Here is an 8,167-nt window from a genome sequence, read left to right on the forward strand (position 1 = left end):
CCCATAGAAATTTCTTCTCAATCCCCTAAGGATTGGCAGAAGGAAATAGAGAAATTTAAAACTCTTACCCAGAAACAAGATTTAGAAATTAAGGATCTTAATGAGAAAAACAAGGAATTCCAGGGTGAACTTTTTAAAGTAAAAACACATTTGCAAAATGTACTGGATTTCCAAAGCCACACAGATAATAAATTGAAAAGAAAATACAGTAGACCCAGTAACCCAGCTTCACCTCTTGTCTTTAAAGAAGAGGAAATGTCCTCAGTTCCCCCATCACAGAGTCAGGAAGTAAATCCTGCCTCTGAACCTGTACAGAGTTCCAAAATCCAAGGTGACAACCATTATTTTAACAGGGAAGAATTTGTTGCAAGGACAACATTCCTTTTCAATTTTCTCTTAGCTTCCCTAAAGTTAACAGATTTCCAATTATTTTCTCAACTTCCACAAATAGTTCCAGTGCCACTGAGTTAATTTAACATGTGTGCTTCCATTTTTACTTTTTAAATTTTCAAATTTTAAATTTGGCTGCAATTGGTAGAGCCTCCAGCTACAGTTGCAGTCACACTGAAACAGCCACTATTTTGCAGTCTTAAAACAGACTCTCTTTGTCTAACTGCCTTTCTAGGCACTCAGCCCCATGACTCATGCCTTGCTCTCCCCCATCCAGGCAACTAATCCACATAACAAAGGACTGAAAGTATTCTTCCTTCCCAAATCAGGAAGAAGATTTGTTTCTTTAAAGACTGACCCCTAACTCAGAGAGAATCTAAGGGGGGGAGAGTACAGTAAAATAGTTCTGTTCTAAAATATGTTTTGTTTTAGTTTTTATTTTAAGACAATTTTGGCTGCTTTTAGTATTTGAAATATTTTCTCTTTGAGAAAAGGCATTCCCTCCATAGCTTTTCCTTCCCTCTGACATTTTTACTTCCTATTTCAAATTTTAATTGGCAGTTAACATTTTCCCCCCCTCTTTTCATAAGACAATTTTGTTTAAAAATCTGTTTTTGCAATTTTGCTTTTGTTTTGAATATGTTTAGAAAGCTTCATACAGACCTTTCATTTGGGCACTCAGGCTTCCACTCAGCCTGACTCCTATGAAAAGGCACTCTGTGTATGTACAGAGGAACAGTCTTTCCTCCTTAAAAACACAATTCTTTTGACACACTATTGTGTAATGGGACTCTTCATGTTCTCCTCATTCATTCTTTCCCACTCATATCCTCAGCAGTACTTCAATGTAACTTTTAAAAGAAGCAATTGGCATCTAATCAGCCTGGCCTACCAGCAGGCAGATCTCAATCTGAAAAATAAGTTTCTATACCTCAACCTTGAAATTTTCTCTGAAGTTATTTGTTTTATTCATTTTTATAAGAAAACCTTTTCTTTTAGATTTGTGCTTATGTGCTCTAACTTTTTAGATTGTTTATGTCAATCCACAATATTTTGCAAATTCTTTTGCCATGTTTTTGAGTCCTCTTTTAATTAGGAGTCCTCTCTTGTGCTCTTTATTGCAAGATCTTTATAGATCACAATCCAAGTTTTGGTTTTTGAAGCTTCCTTTGTGTGTTTTGATTTATCTTATGTTCCTTATAGAGAAAAATCTGTAGTAGGTTTTCTGCTTATGCTAGAGCATCTATTTCTTTTTGTGCTTATTAACTGGGAAGCAATTGACCAGATTCTATCTAGCAATTCTCCTTTTTTCCCCCTCATATATATATGCGCATTTGAGCTGCTAATCTATTCATTCATAGACCATTTGCAATATTTTTGCAGGAACCTTTAACTTTGGCTCTTTGATTCTTTTTCTGAATAATTCTTTTTACACAACAGTGCAGAAGGCCAGTAGACCTAGCCTCCAAAAGCTATCTGCTGTAAGCAGGATTTTCTCTCCTCTTGTGTATTTCTACAAAGCATCTTGCTTCAATCACCCATAGTAATCTATCAGTTTTCTCTCAAATTCCCAAACTCACCAGGAGTTTGGCAACCTCCTTCTCTTGTTTTATGATTGCATTCTAATCTCCCTCTCCCTCCCTGGAGATGGCATCTAGCTCCTCTTAAATTCTATTTTCAGTCTCTATAAGGTCATGGTGGGCACCCACCACAGTAGATCTTTTTGACAGTCACTTATGGGGGCACCCCTCTGCCTCAATCTTTCATTTGAGTTCATTGTCTTCAAAGCTCTCAATTGGGTGTCTCCCCCTTGAGCTCTTCAGCTTCACTGTGCTGTTGACGCCCTGGGTCACTCAAATATTCTTGCAACCCACGTCTGCCAAGTCTGCCCTAAGGAGGCTCCAGGCTTGTGCATCACAAACCTCAGATCGCCAGGCCAGTTCCTGTTGGTCCTGCCTGTGTGCTCTTTACCTGTATCCTGCTCGCCAACCTCCAGACCTGACCTGGTCAAGATGACAGCGATTCTCTGCCTGCGTTTGCTATGGATGTGTCCTGTGGTCATGACCCGCTGCTCTGCGCTTTCTGCCCCAGCCTACTTGCTGGTGAACTACTGATGCTTGCTGTTTACCCCAGCTCCTGCTCTATGAAGCCTCGCTGCCCAGCCTGCCTGTTGCTTCTTCTATGTGCAATCTCTGACCCTGCATACCCTCTGACGCCCTGGATTAGTGCCTTTACTGCCTCGTCCCCTGCCATTTCAGTCACAAGGGGGGGGGGGAAGAAAGATCAACTGGTATGCTGAACACATCTCCAGCTATTGGCTTGTTTCCACAACCACTTTTTTTTTACTCCCATGGAGGAACCTCCTTCACCATTCTACGTGTTTGCAAACATCACCCAGCAATGTCTTATATATATATGCATATATATATCAACATCTTCAACTGCTGGACCAGTTGTTCATCTTCATCAATCCTCATGTTCAACTATTCAAGGAATCTCCAGCTTCACTCCCACCTTTACCAATGGGACAAGGGGGGGAGGAAGTTTTTCAAACTGTATTGTCTGTATTCAAAATCGTATTGTGCCCTGTATTTCAACTCACTGTCTATTGCATTGTGCCTGTATCATCAGTTTTAAATAGTTTGCTAGTTTATGTATATAAGTTCTGCTAAATTGCTTAGCTTTATCTTGTTCTTATTGCATTGCTTATTAGAAGTCATTGCTTAGTTCATTGTCTAACTTTTTAGTTTCTGACACTTTCTGCCTGCTTCATAGTAATTGCTTGATATTCATTGCCAGCATTTTCAGGATTGCCTAGTGCTCGCATTCTAAAATATTGCTCAGGTATTGCCCACAGTTTCTTGCCTGCATAGAATTTGGTTTTCACTGCATTTGCTTTTTGTCTATTGTTTGCTAGATTGTCTTGCTCAACGTATTAGTTTGCATTGGTTCATTGCTTTATTCATATGGTGGAGACCTCACGCTTAGCTAGTTCATAGTTCATGTATGTTACATTTAGTTTTGAGTGGTTGTGGTAAAGAGGAACAGCAACTTCACAGCTTCCGTTAAGTCACCCAAACCCCTCCTAAATGTGTTTTGTTTTTAATTTGGCTTAAGTTTTTGTAGTTTTTGTAGTGGCAGAAGATGGCCCCACTTTTCTCTCTGAATTTCTAGTCTGAATTTCAATCTTTGCCGCCACTAACACATTATACATTGGTCTGTAGTGAATAAATTGGACATATAATTCACTACAGAAGGGGGGGAATGTTACGCATGGCAGGATCCCTGCCTTATGCTTGGCACACTGTCTTCTATAACCAATGGCACCCCACAATAGTCTAGGCTTAAGCTAAAGCCATGACACTGCTAGGGTCAGCCAAGCCAGGCCAGACTCCATCTTAGAAATCTTGCTCTCTGCCTTAGGTTTCGAAACCCAGGTGCCTCCATGCCCTACTCTCGACCCCCCCCCATTGTATTTCTAAGTGAGTGGACTGGCTTCCTCCTGTTTGCCTAAGGGCTCCTAGGAAAATCCTTTGTCTTGCAACATTTTTCACACTTGGCCCCTCTGCCAGGGGATATTTCCCCCACATCCTGCCAGCGAGACCTGATGGCTCTCTTCCTCAGAGCCATTAATACCTTTATCCAAATCCATTTACGGCCATCACCCCCCCCCCACTTGGCCAGGTATTGTCCTAATCTCTGGGGACCCTGGAAACTTCCAGCACATGCTTACCTGAGCCTTGTCACATAGCTCCCTTCCCAAAATCCTATAAAAACTGTGGCTTCACACAGCCACTCTGAGTGTCTTCCAACCCTGGACCTCCCACGCTGGTTCGTGCCTCTTCCTCTGACCCACCACTCCTCGGACAGGTAACTATCAAGCCTTCCACTCTTCCTCCCCCTTCTCTATATGACTGCTTGTATGTGTGTGTTAGCTATTTATGTGTCTTTTTGTTATTTTCCTTTCAATAAAAGCTTATATTAACATTTTACCATTTAAATCTGTGTTTGCCTTGAGTTCCTACAGGTGGAATAACCCTCGTATACAAAGGTAACGATCCGATAACGCTAAGTTACCCCCCTCTCGCAGCATTTGAGCTAATATTCCCCACAAGCTCAAAGATACGTGTTTTAGGACACGTGTCCAGCAATTTGGGTAACACCTTCTGGCTTGGCTCCCAAGGTATTCATTAGATTTATGCTTTCCTCCCCAATAGGGACCCAAAGCAGCTTACAGAAAAAAACTGTGCCTTTAAAATGTTAGTATTAGATAGGTCCCACATCTTTATGCATGGAAAAATGCCAAATTGTAGCAAAAGGTTGCTCTGCACCTGCCTGCTCTCCCCCTCCAATTATCTGCCAGGAGGTTGGAGGGGTGGAGGAGGCACAACAAATGCAAAAGGGCATTTGTGCTCAAAAGGGATGAGACACCTTGACCTTTTATGCACAGCAGTGGCCATGCTGGGCTGCTATTAATGCATTGCGGGGGAGCAGCATGCTCTGCCATTTCTGGTGTCCCCATGGGGGATGCATTTCAGCGGTGAAGCTGGTCCTCCGTGTTCTGCATCCCTGTGGGGGACATGTTTCGGTGAGGGAGAAACTCTGCCACCAAAATACGCCCCCGTGGGAAACACAGCCATTGTGGAATGGTTCTGTCACGTTGGGTGTGTGTGTGTGTGTGTGTGTGTGTGGGGGGGTGTTTTTTGCAGGAAGGTGGGATTGAATGAGAACGAGATCCCACCTTCCTGCAATAACAAAACAAAACCCTGTTCAATCCTATGGAATTTTGAAGCTCCACAGAGCCCAGTGGGGCATTTTTATTCCCCTCTCAGCCACCGTAGCATGGGGACACCTGGCTCTTCCTTTGTGCACGGGCCTCGCCCAGCCTGGCCACCGATGGCAGCTGTGGCAAAAAAGGGGACACTGGAAAATCAGCATTCCCTTGCCGTGAGCCATTAGAGGCCCCAAAGCGGGCCAGGGCCGGGAGAGGGCTGGGCTGTTGCCGACATCGTGCATAAGTGGGGATTAGCTCCACTGCCATGCAAGCGCCGGCCCAGCTTTTCCTGCCAGTGCATAATCGGTCCTTGAATGTCCTCAGTATTCATGCAGTACTTCTTTATTTTTTGCTCTCCCAAAGCAATAAGCAAAGGTTAATTTCTCTGCTTTTCACTGGAACAGCATTGTTTGCTTTCTGAATTCCTATGGATGTAATACATAATTCCATCAGAACTTTGTTTCACTTTGGAATTAATTTCATCATTTACGTGCTGCTGCTGTTGTTCTTGCACACACCTCTGGTGGATAATTTGGGGTGTTTTTTCCCCTGCATACTAACAGATGTAGGAATTGAGCTGTGCATGAAGCCAAATACACAAATGCTTAAAGAACAAAAGGGCATTTATTGCTGAGTTTCAAGTACTGGGGCATCCAGGTGCTTTTTAAAATGGCGCAAAAATGTTATTGGGGAGATGAAAATCCTTTTAGGAAGTTGTTCTTTTATTAGCAGTAATGCCATTCCAACTGTATCAAATATTTGATTTTAACTACAGAGTATGCTGCATAATTGGGTATTTTGTCCTTCAGAGGCAATCATTTAAATGTCTTTCAGTGGCCATACATATTAGAATATTTGCCTTGAGCTGGATGTCTTTTGTGTCCTAAAATGTAATGATTCAGAAGGTGCCTCAACATTTCTTATATGAGCATGAATGGCTCCTTCCAGCATTTTTTAAAAAGGGGGATATAGCAGTTATTAGATTGGTGCCAAGGATTGGGCAGTTTACCCTTCCCTTATGCAACTTTGCCAGTGTCCTTAAAGTACAGTGAGTGGTGGTTAGCCCTAGAAAAGAAAAGAACTCACTCATCCACAATCTCAGCCAGGGATCCTACAGCAACCAGCTAATCCCACATAGTTGCCACAGGGAGGGAAGGGTTGGAAGTGCTACAGCAAAACAAACCAGAATGGGGGTAAGGTAAAGGTAAAGATATCCCTTGTGCAAGCACCGAGTCATGTCTGACCCTTAGGGTGACGCCCTCCAGCATTTTCATGGCAGACTCAATACGGGGTGGTGTGCCAGTGCCTTCCCCAGTCATTACCATTTACCCCCCAGCAGCAAGCTGGGTACTCATTTTACCGACCTCGGAAGGATGGAAGGCTGAGTCAACCTTGAGCCGGCTGCTGGGATTGAACTCCCAGCCTCATGGGCAGAGCTTTCAACTGCATGTCTGCTGCCTTACCGCTCTGCGCCACAAGAGGCTCTTAGAATGGGGTAGGAATGGCATTAAATAGCCTACCGCTCTCTGCCACCTTGTTGACTCTTCCATGAGTCAATCACTACTTTTTCTCCAACCCCAAAGTCTGGTGCTTCCAATTCGAGGAGAATGGGTGCAAAAAGCATCCTTGCCATTACTGAGACAGAATCCAGCTTCTTCTACCAACCCCGGTAGAGAGCAACCCCCCCGCCCCCCCGAGTGAAACCCTTTTAGTTAGAGCAATGTGAAGCTCGAACCCTTCATCATGCGGATGGAAGAGCTCGTATTCAGCCTGAATTACATGAAAATATACTGCTGGAGAGCTTAATTGCTTAAAACACCGAAGGCCCTCTCTTCTCCGTTTGTGATCTGGTTATCTGGAATCCAATCTTAAGAAGTTTAAAAGCTTCTCTTGTGTGTTCAGTCCAATTGGCAGGGCTTTGTTGCAAGAATTGATGGATAATCAACATTTTCTGGACAAATTGACTTGTGTTCCTCTTGTTCAGCTGATTTTCACTCAAAGAGGCTTTTATTTATATTCTGCACCGCCCAGTTGTCTGTTTCCATTTCTCTGGCAACTCTTGTGATTATTTGTTGGGCAGCCTAATGTTTCTTCTAAATAGGAGCAGCCTTGGCTTCTAGTGCCCATCGGTTCATGATGACTATTAAATACATGTTGAGTTTCCAGCATTAGGAGAAAATACCACATCCATCGCTCGCTGGGGTGGTGCCTATGGGACCTGTTTGGAAGTCTGTACAGTTTTTTTTTTACTAGTAATTCATGTTGTTTAGCTGGCAGAAGTGTTGTCAAAGGAAATTCCGAGGCCCGTTAAATATTGCTTGGAAGTAGTTTTGAAGAGTAGCCTTCTTCTTAACTGAGAGCCAGTTTGGTGTAGTGGTTAGGAGTGCGGACTTCTAATCTGGCATGCCAGGTTCGATTCTGCGCTCCCCCACATGCAACCAACTGGGTGACCTTGGGCTCGCCACGGCACTGATAAGGCTGTTCTGACTGGGCAGTGATATCAACGTTCTCTCAGCCTCACCCACCCCACAGGGTGTCTGTTGTGGGGAGAGGAATGGGAAGGTGAATGTAAGCCGCTTTGAGCCTCCTTTGGGTAGGGAAAAGCAGCATATAAGAACCAACTCTTCTTCTTCTTCTTCTTCTTCTTCTTCTTCTTCTTCTTCTTCTTCTTCTTCTTCTTCTTCTTCTTCTTCTTCTTCTTCTTCAAACCTGTATGTTTGGGGGGTGGGAGTAAAGGGTTCTGCCTTATACACACACAGATATCACATTCTGCACCTCAAGAGTTGGATGAGCAGAAGGAAAATAATTAAGATGCTTTCCAAAATTGCTTCATTTTACATTCTCCTTGGATTTGGGAACCTCAAATTATGTCTACTGAAGTCCCAGACAAAGTGAATCTATTGTAGGGCTAATTCATACCGCAGAAGGTCCTCATGGTTCCCTTGAAGACTTTGGATCACATGCATGCTGGAGTTTCTGTATTTCCTGAGTATGTTTGGGGCT

Source organism: Paroedura picta, chromosome 12, assembly GCF_049243985.1.
Source record: "Paroedura picta isolate Pp20150507F chromosome 12, Ppicta_v3.0, whole genome shotgun sequence".
Lineage (NCBI taxonomy): Eukaryota > Metazoa > Chordata > Lepidosauria > Squamata > Gekkonidae > Paroedura > Paroedura picta.